Source organism: Lissotriton helveticus, chromosome 8 (assembly GCF_964261635.1).
Source record: "Lissotriton helveticus chromosome 8, aLisHel1.1, whole genome shotgun sequence".
Classification (NCBI taxonomy): Eukaryota; Metazoa; Chordata; class Amphibia; order Caudata; family Salamandridae; genus Lissotriton; species Lissotriton helveticus.
In genome coordinates, this window is record NC_136069.1 from 1,496,958,185 (window position 1) to 1,496,975,247 (window position 17,063).

The 17,063-nt window shown below is 43.7% G+C and overlaps 1 protein-coding gene across 1 annotated transcript in view; it reads right to left on the bottom strand.

Annotated features, from left to right (window-relative positions):
* CCDC83 (coiled-coil domain containing 83) overlaps window positions 1-17,063 on the bottom strand; it is a 186,756-nt gene that overhangs the window by 122,419 nt on the left and 47,274 nt on the right. The gene's annotated exons all lie outside the window — the stretch shown is intronic.

Genomic DNA, 17,063 nt, shown 5'->3' on the forward strand with positions numbered 1-17,063 from the left:
GTGGTCTTATGCCACATACTACAGGTAGAGTTGTTCCTTATCTGATCTTACCGTTTAGTCAGAATGAGTCGATATGGGCTTTTCAGACTATGTTCATTTACGCTCTGGAAGTTTATCCTCTGCATTCCATGAGAGATAACTTGAGTAACCAAGCCTTGGTGAAGGGAGTTATGAATATGAGCAGAGATATCGACACGTACAGGACTATTCCTAAGGAAGAGTTAGCGGCTTATGTTGGATGGAACACGACTGGTTACAGTGTTAGTCTGAGTGAAAAGCAGAAACGAAAGAGGTCACCTCCGATTTGGGTCGTACCCCACCGAGGTCAATTGTGTCTGCAAGGTAATGGCAAAAATCCGAAAGCTCAGCTGGGGAAGAGTGTTTGTATTCAGACTTATGTTTTTACGTCTCAATCTTCTCAGCCGTTTTTGGCAGCTAAGGGCACGTATTTTGTTTGTTACAACAGAGCATACACATGGTTGCCCCCTGAATTTTCGGGAACGTGTTATGTTGGATATTTGTTGCCTCCTACGTATACTGCTGCTGCAGATTACCACAAGACGAGAGTTGCTAGAGGTGTCTTCGATCGGGAAGATACTGCTGGACAGGAAGTGGGAGACTTCTTTAAGGGTTTCTTACCGTTTTGGGGACCTATGGCTAACAGTAGAGGCTTACGGCAATTGACGAGAGTGGTTGAATCCACCATAAACGAAACTGCTGGTGCCCTTAGTAATCTGACAGCTGAGCTTCAAGCGGATCGCCTTATGACGTTACAAAATCGTATGGTTTTAGAAGTCATACTCGCAGATCGAGGTGGAGTATGTAAAGTGATCCAATCGAGTTGCTGCGTTTTTATCCCAGATAATGCTCCGACAGTTTACAAGGCCATTTCTAAGTTACATAAGATCTCCGAGTCTATACATGTGGACAAAGGAGATGGGTCGTTAACTGGATGGTTTGGGGACTATTATCCGTTTGGGGATGGAAGCTTCTGACGATCATTGGTGTGGCTTTAGCAATTCTTTTCTTGTGTTGTCTTTGTATACAGTGCGGTCCTGCCATATGTGGCCTTTGTGCTACTATGTGTGTCAGGGGATCGCCTGCCTCGAGAGATACACAGAGGAACAAGATAATGCTTCAACAGCACCTTGGTGATCTGATGAGAATTGACATCGACTCCGATATAGACTGAGTGATTTATTTATTATTTTATTTATAGGCTTGTTACGCGCCGGCATCACACCCGAAGGTGTATCTCCGCGCGGAGCTGTGAGGTGAACAGGTCGAGAGGACTCCTCCTAGAATAGTGCTGTCTTTAGGCATTTCCTGAAAGCTGAGTGACTCGGGCATTCTCTAAGGGAGAGGGGGAGGTTGTTCCATAGACGTGGGCCCATGATGGAGAGGGCGCGGCCTCCCTGTCTGGTCTTGTAATGTCTGGGAACCTGAAGTAACAGTTGGTTGGTGGACCTCAGGATGCGGGATGGACGGTGATAAACAAATTTATCCGCCAAGTAATGGGGTCCCAGATTGTGTAAACTCTTGTGTATCACACAGCAAATCTTGAATTCCACCCGTTTCCGGATGGGAAGCCAGTGAAGGGCCTTGAGGAGGGGGAGGGACGGCGTTCTGGGGGGGGTGTTGGTCACCAGTCGTGCCGCGGTGTTCTGCACCACCTGCAGTTTATTGAGCACTCCTTCATTGGCAGCTAAGAGTAGGCCATTACAATAGTCCAGGCGGCTCAAAACGAGGGCCTGGACCAGGGTCTTCCGAGTGTCGTCAGGTAGAAGGGGAAACACCTTCCGAAGGAGGCCAATAATGTGGAAGCAGGACCCTGCAGTGGTGCTGGCATGATGAAAAAGGGTAAGGTCATGGTCTAGACGAACCCCCAGGTTTTTTACTACCTGTTTAGGGAGCGAGGCCTGACCCAGGCTGGAAGGCCACCAATCTGGGGTCCAGAGGATTCTCGCCTCCCCGAATAACATGACCTCAGACTTTCCCACATTGCACTGTAGAAAGTTCTTGGCCATCCAGCTGGCGATTGCAGTCATGCCGTTGGAGAAAGCTTGTCTTATCTCCGGGGTAAAGGTCTTAAAAGTAAACAGCAGCTGCGTGTCGTCAGCGTAGGAGATAGGCATAAACCCAAAGGACCTCGTCATGTTGGCCAGAGAGGAGACATATACGTTAAACAACGTAGGGCTAAGACAAGAGCCCTGCGGGACTCCTCTGATGATATTGGCCGAGGTGGAGCTAAAGGATTGCCTATGTAAGGGCAAAAGGAGGGTCTGAGGTTCCGTGAATTCTGAACCCGTTTCATAAAGGTCATGGTTTCGTTACGAATTTGATATTAGCGAACCGTAACTAGTTAGTGCGGCAAGTATGAGTGTTTTCATCATGTTAGACCGATGGATTCACTACGTATTTAGGGATTTCGTTCTGAACCCTTGGGTTCCATTTTGTGTATGGCAGAGATTTTGTGGTCGCCCTCACATAGGCCGATGACTGTGGCTGAACTAGTCTTTTTAAGGACATGTACTCCTTAGCTCGAGTTTGTGCTGACTCCTGTTTGACCTGAGTGAACTGACCCTGTTGCCTGAAGCTGACCTTGTAAAACCATTTCCTGCCCTTTAGCTGATCAAGATTGAGGATCAAAGCACAGGACATCGTAAAGTTTTACTGTACACAAATATGCCTTATCCTACTCTCACCTGTTTCTGCTCCTTTCTTTATGGTCTATTTATGACTGGGTTGTGGCCTTTTTTTTATTATGGGTTCGTTCGACCTGTCTAAAGAAGAATGTTGGGTTTGACCGATGATTGATCATGGGCTGGGCAACTGAAAAGTGGGTTTTACCGTCATGCGATACCTCTGGTGTGGATACATGTGATTGGACAGTTTGTAAATGTTAGGTATTTGTCTGGAATGTGATTTTTGGCATAAAAAGGGATGACTTGCTTTGTAAAATTGAGCAGTCTCCTGAGAACTCATACCGTGATGATTTCTAGGACTTCTGTTACTGGCTGCAGTCAATAAATTCGATCTTTGACGCCACCACGAAGAGTCCCATGTCTCTGTATTCTAAGACAGGTGAACCCGAAGACTTTGGGCGTGCCCCTGGCGCCGCTGGGTTCTAAAACCCGGTTCTTCAGTTGGTAGCTCACGATTGACCTGTTGAAGACACCTGGTATGGATAGATCATAGGAGCTTTAGATATCTCATCACTATGAAATCTGGGAATTTTCGCCATGCCAGATGGACCTTGTACTTCTTCATGTTGATTATGTCATCATGTATCGACTGAGCAAACGATCTGGAAAAACACACCACCAGTTTCATCAAAAAGCCTTGGAAAACTAAGACAAGAGAGGAAACCCCATATATTTTAGCACTTCGACTACTGATGACTTTTATGACTTTTTCAATTAGGACATTCTTCCACTGAAATGGGTTAAAAAGAAAATGTATGGTGTTTACTAGGGTGAGTAGTATAGAGATTGAACCCTCTACCTTCTCAGTAGGCTAAAACAATTTAAGTACATGAGATGGTATCATGACTTTCCAGCGGCAGAGGATCCTGGTCAAAAAAAGACAAAGGGCCAGATGTAGGTAAATCTATTTTACCGACACTTAAATACCGAATTTTACCGATTCGGTATTTAAGAGTCGGTAAAATAGATGTACCGAGATGTAGGTAAATCCAGATGTGGATTTACCGATTCTTTAAAAGTCGGTATTTACCGATTCGGTAAATACCGACCTGTAATGCTCCATTCATTCCTATGGGCTTTGAAGCCCATAGGAATGAATGGGGCATTACAGGTCGGTATTTACCGATCGGTAAATACAGATTTTTGGCAAGGGTGCAGGGGGTGTCACTTTGACACCCTCTAGCACCCCCAAAAAAGGTTCGGGGGCCATATGGCAGGCAGACCTGCCCTAAGGGCAGGTCTGCCTGCCATATGGCACAGGTGTGCATGCACACATTTGCATGCTCACCTGAATCGGTATTTCACCATCAAATTGAATTTGATGGTAAAATACCGATTTCTTAGGCCTTGTGGGACTCATCAGAGTCCCACCTACATATCGATTTTACAGAATCTGTAAATTTACCGTTCTGTAAATTTACCGACCGGTATATTTACAGATTCTGTAAAATTACAGATCGGTAAATTTACAGAACGGTAAAATTACCGATTCTGCCCCCTACATCTCAAATTCCTTTTACCGGTCGGTAACGGCCGAATTCGGCCGTTACCGACCGGTAAAACCCTACCTACATCTGGCCCAAAGTAGCTTATCGCTTAAGACTTTTCGTGGCCTGGTATCAAAAAGTCCATCCGAAACTACATCACCAGGTGTGCCATTCATGCTAATGCTAGAGCTTCCCACAGGTCTGCTGCACAATTGTTGTAAACTCTGCCTACTTCGCATCAAACCTGGAACATGATTTCTGTGGTCTTTATTCTGCACTTACCTCCATTACATGAATTCCACCCATGGTTAATCATCCCTCAAAAAAGTGTGCATTTTTACAATTCCTTCTGTAACCTCACTGCTCCGAAATCTTCATACCATACAGAGAGCCTCCCATCACCATTAAGTAAAGACAAAGGCTGATTATAAGCATTTTCCAGACCACCATCAAAGAAAGGCTACTGAGCATATGTTTGGAAGTGAGGTCTGGTTGTCTACAAAAATCTAACAATTCCTGGGTCTCACTCGGAGTTCAACCCACACTTTGTAGGACCTTTCCTTGTCCTTCAATCAATTGTAAAGGCATCCTTACAGCTAATACTCCCCACTCACTGGTACATTCACCCTGTGTTTTCCATTTCATAGGTTATTACTGTGGTGGCAGGCCTTCCCAACAAGTCTCCTTCAATCATGGCAGATGCACGAGCACGAGTTGTGGATTCCCATATATTCGGAGGCCAGCTGCAAAACCTTAATGCCTTGAAGGTGTATGAGATTTCAGAAAGATCACGTCTATGCCCTCAGGTTGGTGAACAAATTCCGAACACAGCACCTTAGAAAGCAGGAACCCTCCATGTTCCCTGGGGGGGAATGTTCTTCGGTGGTGGGGGGAACCATCAGGAATCAGATCAGGTGACAGGGGCTGGAAGGCGAACTAGGTCATTTACTCCTGGTGATGCATGCTCACTTGGTTTCTGAGTTAAGGTCATTTCAAGGTCAGGAGCTGTAGAGTCCTGCTAAGACTCCCTGTACTTCAGCTCAATGCATGGCAATGCAATGCATGTTCGCATTGACTTTGCAGACCCTTACCATAGTTTGCACCCTGTATGGTCTCTCTGCTTGTTATGATTCCTTTTTCATTTACCTCACTTTCCTATGTTTCTTCCCTCCTTAGTTTGTCCTCTTGGTGGTAGTCTGCTAACATCCGTTTCTTGTACAATCTACCTATGTGTGGCCTGGTGCCTTCACCAGATTCCTGCTTGGCTTCGGGCTGGTCATAGCATCATCTGCTGCTCGAATTGGTAAGCCTTGTTTTATTTGTTACCTGTATGTTATATACCCTCTGCCCGGTGTCTTACAATGTGTGAGATGTACCCAAGATCCATAACATCAAGACAGAGTGGTACCCTCTCTTGAAACAGATGAACTCGGGCAGTGAGCTCCAATCCTGGATTTTTCTCTTACCTATGTTCCCTGTTTCTCTCCCAGTTGTTTTGCTCAGAATTACTTAACACTCTGGCTGCAGGCGCTTTCAGCTGGTCCCTGACTCTGAATGCTGACAATTTGGTGCTCACTTTTGGATTAAACAATAAGGTTAAGCCCCACGACACCACTGATACAGAGCTCTAAGAATGACACAATCTTGGCCCTAAGATGCCTGAAAAAGTTCCCACAGACGTGTACATATTGACATGACATAGTCAGTACTCTGACATAAATAAGCTGTTGGCAAACGAGCACATGTATACTTGGTCAGATTTGCACATTCCTATCAGAAGGCAATGCACTGAGGCCTTAACTGCACCAGATAGTGAAAGAAAAGGGATGTTCTCAAATCTGAACACTCTGAAAATATGTATTAGATGGAAGGTAGAAACAGAAGCTCACAGAAACGCTTGTATTAAGAACATTAATCAGTCTATGCAATCATAGAGTTGAGTCGAATAACCTTGTGGCTCACCTTCGTTGAAAGCCTTTCTGAAATCTACCTCTGAGATGTCACCATTTTAAGGTTAATTGTAATGTGATTGTTAGGATCCCTGCTGCTCCTGCCTTTAGTGAAGCACCAGGTTTGAGTCTCCACACTGGCTTCAAATGTACCCCAGGGGTGTAGCCTGGTTAGTATGATTGGGGGAGTGTGAATTTCAGATTTCCCAACAGTCATGCTGGTTAAAATACCTTATATGATATGCAGGGTGCAGGGAGGGCTTAAGGAACTGTGCAAATGGAGAGGAGTGTGGATTGTTAGGGGTACTTAAAATTCAATCGTTTTGTAAAATAAACCATTTTAAGACCTTTAAAACAGAGGGGAGAGTGTATGTTTTTGTCTGCGTGTGTATGTAAAAATTATAAGTGAAATCCCACAGCCACCTCACAATACCCGACTTAAAGCATCTGTGCCCAACATTTTACTAGAGAATTGTTTATCAGGGGGTGTAAAATCCTAACCATCCTGCCTGAAGCTACATCCCTCTGTAATTCTTGCCCTGCTACAACAAGAAATCTCCAAAAGCGGTGCCCAGTGATTTTAGGAGGGATGGGACACACACATACACACTCAATTACACCCATACATACAAATGCACACGCGCACACATTATTATTATTATTATTATTATTAAAGTCCTTATGGAGCACACAGCTACCCACAGAGGGCTTCCCGGTGCTGACAGAACAAAGTGAGACACATAAGTACTTACACTGCCTGGATAAAAAGATGAGTTTTCAGCTGTTTCCTGAAACTAAGCAGATTTTTGTTTGATCTACGGTGGATAGGAAGGGAATTCCAGAGTTTAGAGACCAGGGGCCCGATGTAGGTAAATGGCATTTACCGATTCGTAAATACCGAATTTTACCGATTCGGTATTTACAAATCGGTAAATGCTATGTAGGTATTTTTTCCGATTTTATTACCTAATCTGTAACATTCGGTAATTACCGAATCGGTATTTACCGATTCGCTAATTGCCATTGATTCCTATGGGACTTGAGCCCCATAGGAACTAATGTCAATTACCGAATCGGTAAATACAGATTCGGTAAAATTACCGAATTTACAAGGGGGACAGGGTGTCACTTTGACACCCTGTTGCACCCCTGATTCAGGCTTGTGTGCCATGTGACACACATACATGCCCTCAGGGCATATGGTGTGCATGCACAGGTGTACATGCACAGATGTGCATGTACACATAAATTCGTTATTTACCATCAAATAGTATCTGTAGTATCTGTAAATTTACCGAATCGGTAATGTTTTAGCCGCCTACATCTGAAAATCCAAATACCGGTCGGTAACGGCCGAAATCGGCCGTTACCGACCGGTATTTGCCGTCCTACATCTGACCCCAGGTAGCTGAATTAATGAACCCCGCCTCTTGCTCTCCAGATTCTAGGAATGGTCAGTGGGAAATGCTCATTTGAACTCGGCTCTCTGGAGGCACTGTATGGAGTGATAAGATATTGAAGAATGTGTGGGCCTGGGAAATGCTTTATCCTATGGGTGATGCATAAGGCCTTGAATTCTATTCTCCTGTTTCTAGGCAACCAGTGAAGCCGCGCAAGAGCAGAAAGTGCTGGTTGCATTTTGGACAGGCCCATCAGTACTCTGGCTGTGGCATTCTGTGCAACCAGCCAGTTTGTGATAACATATGTAAGGGTTGCCAAGATAGAGTGAATTGCCGTAGTCAAGCCAACACACATCCATTCACAACACTCATTATCAAGTATTCAAACATATGCTCACGCACTTACCACTCATTAATTAAAAAAATTATCACACTTACCTGCAGCCCTGCCTCGGAGGTCCCAAGAGGCTTGGGACTGCTGCCTTCCCTCATTGGTTGACCTTAGGTCAGCCAATGAGGGAAGAAAGGAGTCCCAGCCTCATTACAGAGTGGGATGTTTCAAGTAAAACTACTGACCCCACCTCACTCTGTGACAAGGTGTCACTGATTGACCCTTGGCCCTGGGCACTCTAGGCCTTAAAACTGAAGCATCGAGGTCCGAGGCAATGAGTGACGCTCCCCCTCGTCAGGGCAGAGATGCCCTCAGGGACCTTTGCTGAGCTGAGGGCTGAGGACGTCATGCCCACAGGAGCTGTGACATCCTCAGCCCAGCAAAGTTCAGCTCAGGCAGTCAGGAGCCTGCACATTTAGCAGATGACTATCTCCTGGCTGCCTGACCTGGACAGGAAGAGTGTCTGTCAGGATGACCTTTGTTCAGCCTGACAGACACTCTTCTTGAGGGGCAAAAGGTGAGGGGCATGGCTATCATTCTACTTAGTAGGTCCATTGGGGCATAGAAGGACTTAGTGCATATAACTCCATGAAGTTTATTTAGGGGATGTAAGGATCTTTAGGAGGTGGCTCTTTCGCTGTAATTTTCAATGCCCACATCAAAAAAGGATAGATGGCAAACGCAATCTGTTCTCTTGTGTCACTTTTCATGATCCCTAGTGCTTTCCAGTAGTGCCTGGTGCCAATTAGCCTATATACTGCAATGATGCATTTAGTATGAGGCATTGTATACCTTGGGTAAAAAAAGAAAAAATGTTCCTCTGACTCTCTTTACAACGGACAACGAGGACAATCGGTTGATTGGCAATCTGTTTTGTCCCATCTTTGCTATAGGTGATTTTAGTGGCAAGATACCCATTCTAGATTTTGCATACAGACATTTCACCCAGAACAGATACATTCTATCCAGGTATGCTTCAAAACTGGGGAAGCATTTATAATTCAAAAACTGCCCAGTTATGCTTCCCTCAGTCTGATCTTTCCAGGTCTGCGTCATAACACATTCCCAATAAACTTGCTCCACTTTCTGAGAGACACCCTTAGATAGTGTGGTTGGGGAATCCCATATTTCATCCATTTTAACCATTTAACAAAGATGTTTGCTTAAGCCTTGGGGTTCACACTTGTTTAGCTTAAAGGATTAGTTCTGATATGGCATCCATGTAGGGTGTCAACTCCTCAGGCACACCCAGTATAGCAGCAGCTTTAAAGAGATTCCTAGATTACTAGGTGAATGCCATTGATTGTCAGGTCAAATCTTAGTGGTGTAGTAGGGTACTCGGAGGTAAGGTGAGAAGACACCTGATAAACTTGTTTACAGCCTGTTTGAGCTCAGCACAGTGGCACTGGCATAGCCCCAAAGCTTTGCACCAATTGCTACAAGGCCTCAGGGTAGAAACGCGCTATATAAATCCAATTCCATTCATTCATTCATTCATCCATACATGGCGGATGTATGACGGTAGAACGCATACTTTTAGCACGCATACCTTTACCACGCATTTTTTACAACACAGGATCCATTACAACGGAGTACCATTACCACGCATTTTTTTACAATGCAGATACCTTCACAACGCATACCATTACAATGTAAGTATTGGTAAGTATATAATTTTAAAAAAAATTTAAGTAATTTAAATTATTATAATTTAATTTTAATTTTAATTTAATTTTATTTTAAACCCAAACCTATCCCTGAACCCTAAAAATACCCTTTTACCCAAAAACCCAAACCTAGCCCTGAACCCTAAAAATACCCCTTTATCCAAAAACCCAAACCTAGCCCTGAACCCTAAAAATACCCCTTTACCCAAAAACCTAAACCTAGCCCTGAACCCTAAAAATACCCTTTTACCCAAAAACCCAAACCTAGCCCTGAACCATAAAAATACCCCTTTACCCAAAAACCCAAACCTAGCCCTGAACCCTAAAAATACCCCTTTACCCAAAAACCCAAACCTAGCCCTGAACCCTAAAAATATCACCCCTTTATTTTACGAAATGCGTTGTAAACGTACATGCGTTGTAATAGTACTTGCGTTGTAAAAAATGCGTGGTAATGGTATTGCGTGGTAAAAAATGCGTGGTAAAGGTTACATACCACATGGCTGCTGCCACAGCAGTGGCTCTATATATATTGAGAGCTGGTGACACAGAGCCCCCCGAGGTGGACTTATATTTCCTTCCAATTGCCAATGCCCTCTGATGGAGGAAAGTTCTATGTTACCCAAGTTGTGGTCCTCAAGACAAGTTGTCAGCCAGCTTTACTCCTGGGTAGTCATAATTTCTAACCTGTTCAAGCGGGCCCCCTCTATTGTCATCCAGCCTCTAAAGGACTGGTGTGGGTTTATTACCATGAACTTTGCTTTGGCAGGCTTTATTTCCAGTCCCCTGCTTGGGCAGTAAGCTGTGAAGGAGTCCAGCTCTGCTTGTAGATCTATTGGGGTTCTATAAATAAGGAGAGTGTCGTCCGCAAACATTTGAACCTTAATAGGGGCACCTGCGGACTTAGGCGCATCGTGCTAGCACTGTTTTAGGTATTCAACCTCACTGTTGATGTAAAGCTGTAAAGAGTAGGTGCAAACACGCATCCTTGCCTGATTCCACCTCACTCTGGTGTATGTGTCAGTGTGTAAAGCTTTCAAGACCCAAAGGAGATCTGCAGGGATGCTATGGTTTTCAAGACCCTCCACAGATTCTCCCTTGGGACCAGGTCAAATGCCGCCCTCCGGTCGATGTAGGCGATATAGAGATGGTCCTGCCTTAGAGTGATGTACTTAAGTATAGTGTGTTAAAGTAGAAGACCTGATCGAGGGTACTCACCGTACTCCTAATGCCTGTCTGTGAGTCCTCAAGGATGCGTTTATCAGATACCCAGGTTTGAAGCTCTATCAGTACTTGCCTACACAGGGTTTTTTCTTTCTTCAACTGCTTTAGAGAGTTAGTCGTTTCTGCCAAGTTAAATCTGATGGTCTACTTCCCTTTATTACCCTCCTCCTGTTCACTAAGAGTTGTGCCGACAGTCTGCGCTTCGTAACCCAAACCCTGAGCCTTGTCATGAGCCCATACGGTATAAAGACCCTTAAAGTGGGCTACCCACTCATCAGGTTGGACCACTGCCTCGAGATGATTATCAATAACACATGAGCCAACTGAGACCATCTTCCAAAAAAGGTTAATGTTCCTATCCTGAAGGACTGTCCATTGCTCCACTTCCCACCTCCTACTAAGCTCCTCTTGCAATGCTTATTTCTGGGCATTTACCTATCTTAATTGCTTCCAGTAAATGTTTTTTGCATGACACCAGTCTTTTGAATACCATCTAGCCAGAGAATGCGGGTGTCGCTCCTTCGCCCTTCTATCACAAAAAGATCCCTCATTTCTTCCATCAATTGGTAGTTCAAGGTAACAAATGTAATCCTGGTCACATCCAGTGACTCAAACGGGGACATTCTATCCACAAAGAAGTCATACATTTGGGTCTGGACATAATATTATTGGCAACAGAAGACCATTTTACATTCCTTCTATTGTTTGTGGTTTCAATCGGAGTTTTTTGTATAAAGTACCATATTATGGCCCACAAATAGACAAGCTTGGAATTTGGCACCTGGAGCTTTGTCGTCACTGTCCGTCCTTGGAACAACCTTTATATCGATTAGAAATGGCCAGAGTGTGTGGTCCAAGCATATGGTTGGCAGAGCGGGCGTATCTCATCTTGTGTTCCCATTAACGATTCTTTAGCCGTGGGTTATGGCCAGATCATCTAGTTGAGCTGCCACACTAGTTAATTTTCTCAAACCACCCTGGACTGCCAGCGGTATTACCATGAGATCATATTGCTGGAACGCCCTGTCTGGCTTCATCTGATCGTGCGGGAGACAGGCATTACACTCTCCTGCTATAATTATTTGAGCTCCGCAGTGTAATTTACCCATTATGCCTAGTAGATGATTCACTGTTGGAGATTGAGTATATGTTGGGACAGATCGTATATATATGTTTAAAATAGCAATGTACTTAGACTCTGATGGAATAGATATCTTTAGCTCAATACGCAGCAAGTCCATTCTGCTGGAGGGAATTGAAATGACTATGGGAAGCAGGTTCAGCCTCAGCCAGATCAAAATTCCCCCTGAGGCTCTTCCCGAAATAGATGGTACGGCGTTAACATTACATGAAACAAACCCAGACCTAAATACTGGTTCTGTCGCCCATGTCTCTTGTAGTACGATGATGTAGTAAGCTTGGCTTTCAGTCTAACTACGTTCCACAATAGTAATTTAGTAATGTCCTCCCGGGGCCCTACCTTCCATCTTCATGAGCTAATGTATTGCAATACTGAACTTCTGTTGTTACTGAGTTTTTTAGAATATTCGCTGGATTGGGGGTTACTTTTCCATCCCTAGTACCAGAGGGGCCTGGTCTGGTGGGGCTAACTGAGTCATTCCCAGCCAATGCAAATGTGGTCAGTGAACTTATTTGGGATTCCTACAGTCAATCGATGTCGAATAGATCTTCCAAGATCTCCAATGGTGTTGGTGAGGGTTGTTGACTAGGCATATCTTATGATTATTAGCACTCAGTTGTGCTAATGGCATATTTGGAGCGTTTAACTTGAATCTTATTTGTGATCTTATGGGGGCCTACACCTAAGTTCTAATGATATTAACCCTTCCACAAGCTCATGACTTTTTAATTTCAGCCCTATACAGTCATACTGCGAATCAGTGCCTCCAATGCGTGTAGCATACAATATGTCTTCCCTTACAGTCAGCTCAATTTTTCAGCTCATATAAACAGCCTTATCTCTTCCTGTTTTTTCATCATAAAAGTGCTGAGAAAATGTTTTTCTTTCATAAGTGAGGATGTGCAGAAGACAGTGATAGAGGGTCTCCTGCTCTCAAAGCTGGATTACTGCAGTGCGCTGCATCTTGGAATAGACAAAGCTCAGAGCAATAAATTGCAGGCCTTGCAGAATGCAGCAGCTAGGTTGTTATTAAACATTCCCAAAGGTAGTTACACCTCTAAAGGAATCAAAGCCCTGCATTGGCTCCCTGTCCAGCAAAGGGTGGAATTTAAGGCCCTATGCATGGTCCACAAAGTGTACTATGGGGAAGGTGCAGCAGACATGCAAAGACTATTTAAGCCCTATATTCCGGTCAGGACCCTAAGATCGAGTAATGCCTGCCTTCTGCAAGTAGATAGAATTTGGAGAGTGAGATGGTGGGGTCGAGCATTCTTCCATCGTGCAGCTAAGCTGTGGAACAAACTGCCAAATGCTATGCGTCTGCAGCAAAATCATGCATTTTTTAGGAAGGAACTTAAAACATTGCTGTTTTCCAACACTATAATCAGATAATTGGGTGACATTTGGCTCCACTCTTACTATAGTGCCAAGACGCAGTTGCAGTCGCGCGCTTTATAAATGTTTTTCCTATCCTATCCTTATAATGAATCTACGGCGTTTATTTTTTCTAATCCAATATATCGTTTTATTAATAAGAGAATCATGTGCTTTCCTAACACCTACCAGATTTGTTACAAAAAGGGCACTTAGCAGAAATGCTGGGTGAAGCTGAAGGATCCCTGCCTTTCCTCACCCTCAATCAGAAATGTTAGTTAATGAACAAAGCTAGCTGAGGTACTGTGTTATAAATTTGAATTGCTTGGATGGTGTGCTAGCTGAAAAGGAGGGTAGATATGGCACTTGTACCCCAGCCCAGCTGACTTGGACACTAGGTTTTCATGTATAGAATCTACGTTTTCACATGTTTTTAAGATGAGGCGTGATAACACGCCATTGCAAACAACTGGAAGCAAATGGCGAACAAGTAAAGGTATCTTAGAAAAACATCTTCAAATTAGTACTAAGACACTATCACTAGCAAGTATGGAACACCAAATACACGGCTCTTGCAGATTGTATCAAAGCCAGTGCAAACAGCAGCAAGGAAATCTTCGCCGCCATCAAAGATTTCACTCTAACTCAGCTACATTCCACGACACATGGAAACATGCCACCATCACGCCCCTGCTCAAGAAACCATCCTCTGAACGAGCCATGCTTTCCAACCACAGACCCATCTCCCTCCTACCAAGCCTGGCAAAGGTCTTGGAGAAATTAATCAACTGATGCCTCATCATTCCCCTCAGGAACCACCAGCTACTCAACGCAACGCAGTGCAGATTTAAGCCCAACTACAGTACAGAAACAGCACTCATTGCTGTCACAGATTACATCTTTATGACCCTTGACAGAATACACAGGAATATTCACCCTTTTAGATCTCTATGCAGCATTTGACATTGTCTAACACCCTATCCTCATCAGGCGCCTCCCGATATTAGCATCCAATGACCTGCTCGCTGCAGGATATGCTCCTTAATGGATAGAATTTAAACGGTAAAACAGGCACCTTACTCCTCAGAAGACTGCAAAGTGATCTGTGGAAAGCCTAAAGGTTCATTGCTCAGTCCCGTCCTCTTCAAAGCATACATAATGATCCCTCTTGCCAACGTCATCCACGCACAAGACATCAACATCCTGTCCTAAGCTGATGACATACAACTCATACTCTACCTCTCAAACAAGACCCCTAGTACAAGAAACAAGGTTACTGCCTGCATGACCGCAGTCGCTAACTGGATGAAAGCCAACTGGCTCAAGCTCAACACAGACAAGACAGATGTAGTGATCTTTGGCAAGAGCATCTCCCCATGGGAATCCAACTGGTGGCCAGCTGAAGTCAGGTCAACACCCACACCCAGCACTCACGGCAGGAATCACAGAATGATCATTGACAGCAAACTGGACATGTCTTCACAAGTTAACACTGTCACTTCAGCCTGCTTCCACACCCTGAAGGTGCTGAGGAAGTTCTTAAAATGGCTCCCAGCAACACTAGGAAAACTGTGACTTGTGCTCTAGTCACCAGTAAGTTGGACTATGGGAACACCCTCTAGGCCAGGATCACCAAGCAACTCACTAGAAGACTACAAACCATTCAGAACCTGGCAGCCAGACTCAACCTTAATATTCTACATGGAACCAGCGCCGGCTTTAGCACTGGTGGCACCTGGTGCACCAAGGTTTTTGGCGCCCCCCAATGACAGCTTCGCCACGGATTTCCTCACTACCACCCTTCGACAGTGCCCCTCAAGTCTCCATAGCCACTCTCTCTCAGATACATTTAATTGGTTTTATAGTATCACTCATTAAAGTGAAGGGAGTCAGAGCACTTTACATCACACATACATTACACAGAGACAATCAATCATAGGTGTGCGAATCGGTGTATAGGACTACAAGGGGTAAGATTCACAGGTCATCTATACTTGTTGGCAGTATAGTTTAAGGGTGCTTCGTCTTTAGAATCACAAACTCTGAATTGAAAACGTAACACCATTATTGGGGGTTTTCTTTAATAATAATAATTGATTTCTACCCAAATGAACCCTTCCTGCAACATTAGGTTAATGAAAGTCTGGGGAAAAAATCATAATGCTCTAATCTATACCTTTCAGTCTGCATGTGGTTCATTGATGACAGTTACTAGCTTACTGTTCTATATTAGGATTTGAATTTATAAACTGAAAGGAAGTCTCTGACGAAAACCAGTGACCTATTTACAGTATAATCTGCATGGTACATGTTCTTTGATACAAGCATATTAACCCTCTCCACTACCTTACAATGAATCAAAACGTCCACGAGTCAAAACTTCAACTAGACAAAAAGCTCCAATCTCTCTCTTGGAAGAACATTAATCACTGGAATTATATTTAAATTTTTATTGTTGCCGGAAAATTACTGGAGGCCAGGAATGCGGCAGCAGGTGCTTTAAAAACCATAATAGACTTGCAAACAGGCACCCCCACCCGAAGTCAGCACCCAGTGCAGTGGCACCGGTCTTCCCGTGCTAGAGCCGACCCTGCCTAAAACTCAGATCACACTACACTTCAGGGAGCTCCTCTGTTTCCTGATACACAAACATGCTAATTTTAAACTCCGAACACACACATTAAAGACACTACACAACTTAGGCCCCACCTACCTGAACAGTTACATCTCTTTCCATCAACCAACCACACACCTAAGCTCCAAAGGACTCCTACTTGCACAAATCCTACGCATAAACAGAGCCAGATCAGGAGGACGGATATTCCCTTAAATCGTTACTAAAGCATGGAACGGCCTCCCATTCCTCATTAGAGCCTCCCCCTCTATTCAGGTATTCCGACGAAAGCTGGAGACCTGGCTTTTCAATCAACCAACCTACGACGGGCTGGGCACACACCTGCTCAAAGCCAGAATACCCGCGATGGTGAGAATGCACTTTACAACTACACATAACACCCTCACTCTATACCTTACATTAAACCTACTCTTAAACCCATATCTTAAACATTTATTCATGATTTGTTTTGCACAATTTTTGCCACTTTTTTGTTATTCTTCCATGTTAATTCTAACCCGAGCTGTACAATCTGTAAAACCAAATAGTACAATCATATCAGTAGCTCAATGAACATGGGTTAAAGATTCTATGCATAACATGAAAAAAACACAGCCAAAAAAGAGAAGTGGTCAAAGGAATTTAAGAAACAAATTCCCCTTTTTAATGGTTCTTCTACAGACATCGTCGCCTAACAACTGAAGGTTAGATAAAAAAAAATACACAGTCAGAAATGATGTTTAATTATTAGATTTGATGTATTTGTCTACTAAGAAGTGCAATCTGTCTTTCCTATTGTGTAGTCTTTGTGAGTTGTGCTATTCAATTGTGTATCTATTATTTTATTTATTGTTTGTAACGTTATAAAAGTGTATTTGCATGTTTTCTTGTTTTGACGATTATTTCAAAGTTTAGCTCAATAGGCGACTATGTCTGTATGAAATGCTTGATTAAGTAATGTTTAATTTAAATAAAAATAATAATTATATATTTTCTAATAGCAAATTAAGGCAGTGCAGGTCAGTGCAATGAAAGTGTATTTGCTAAATTCGCCTAGAACTAATATATGTCATCATATTGAGTGCACAATAGTTACAGTTTTTCTTGATAC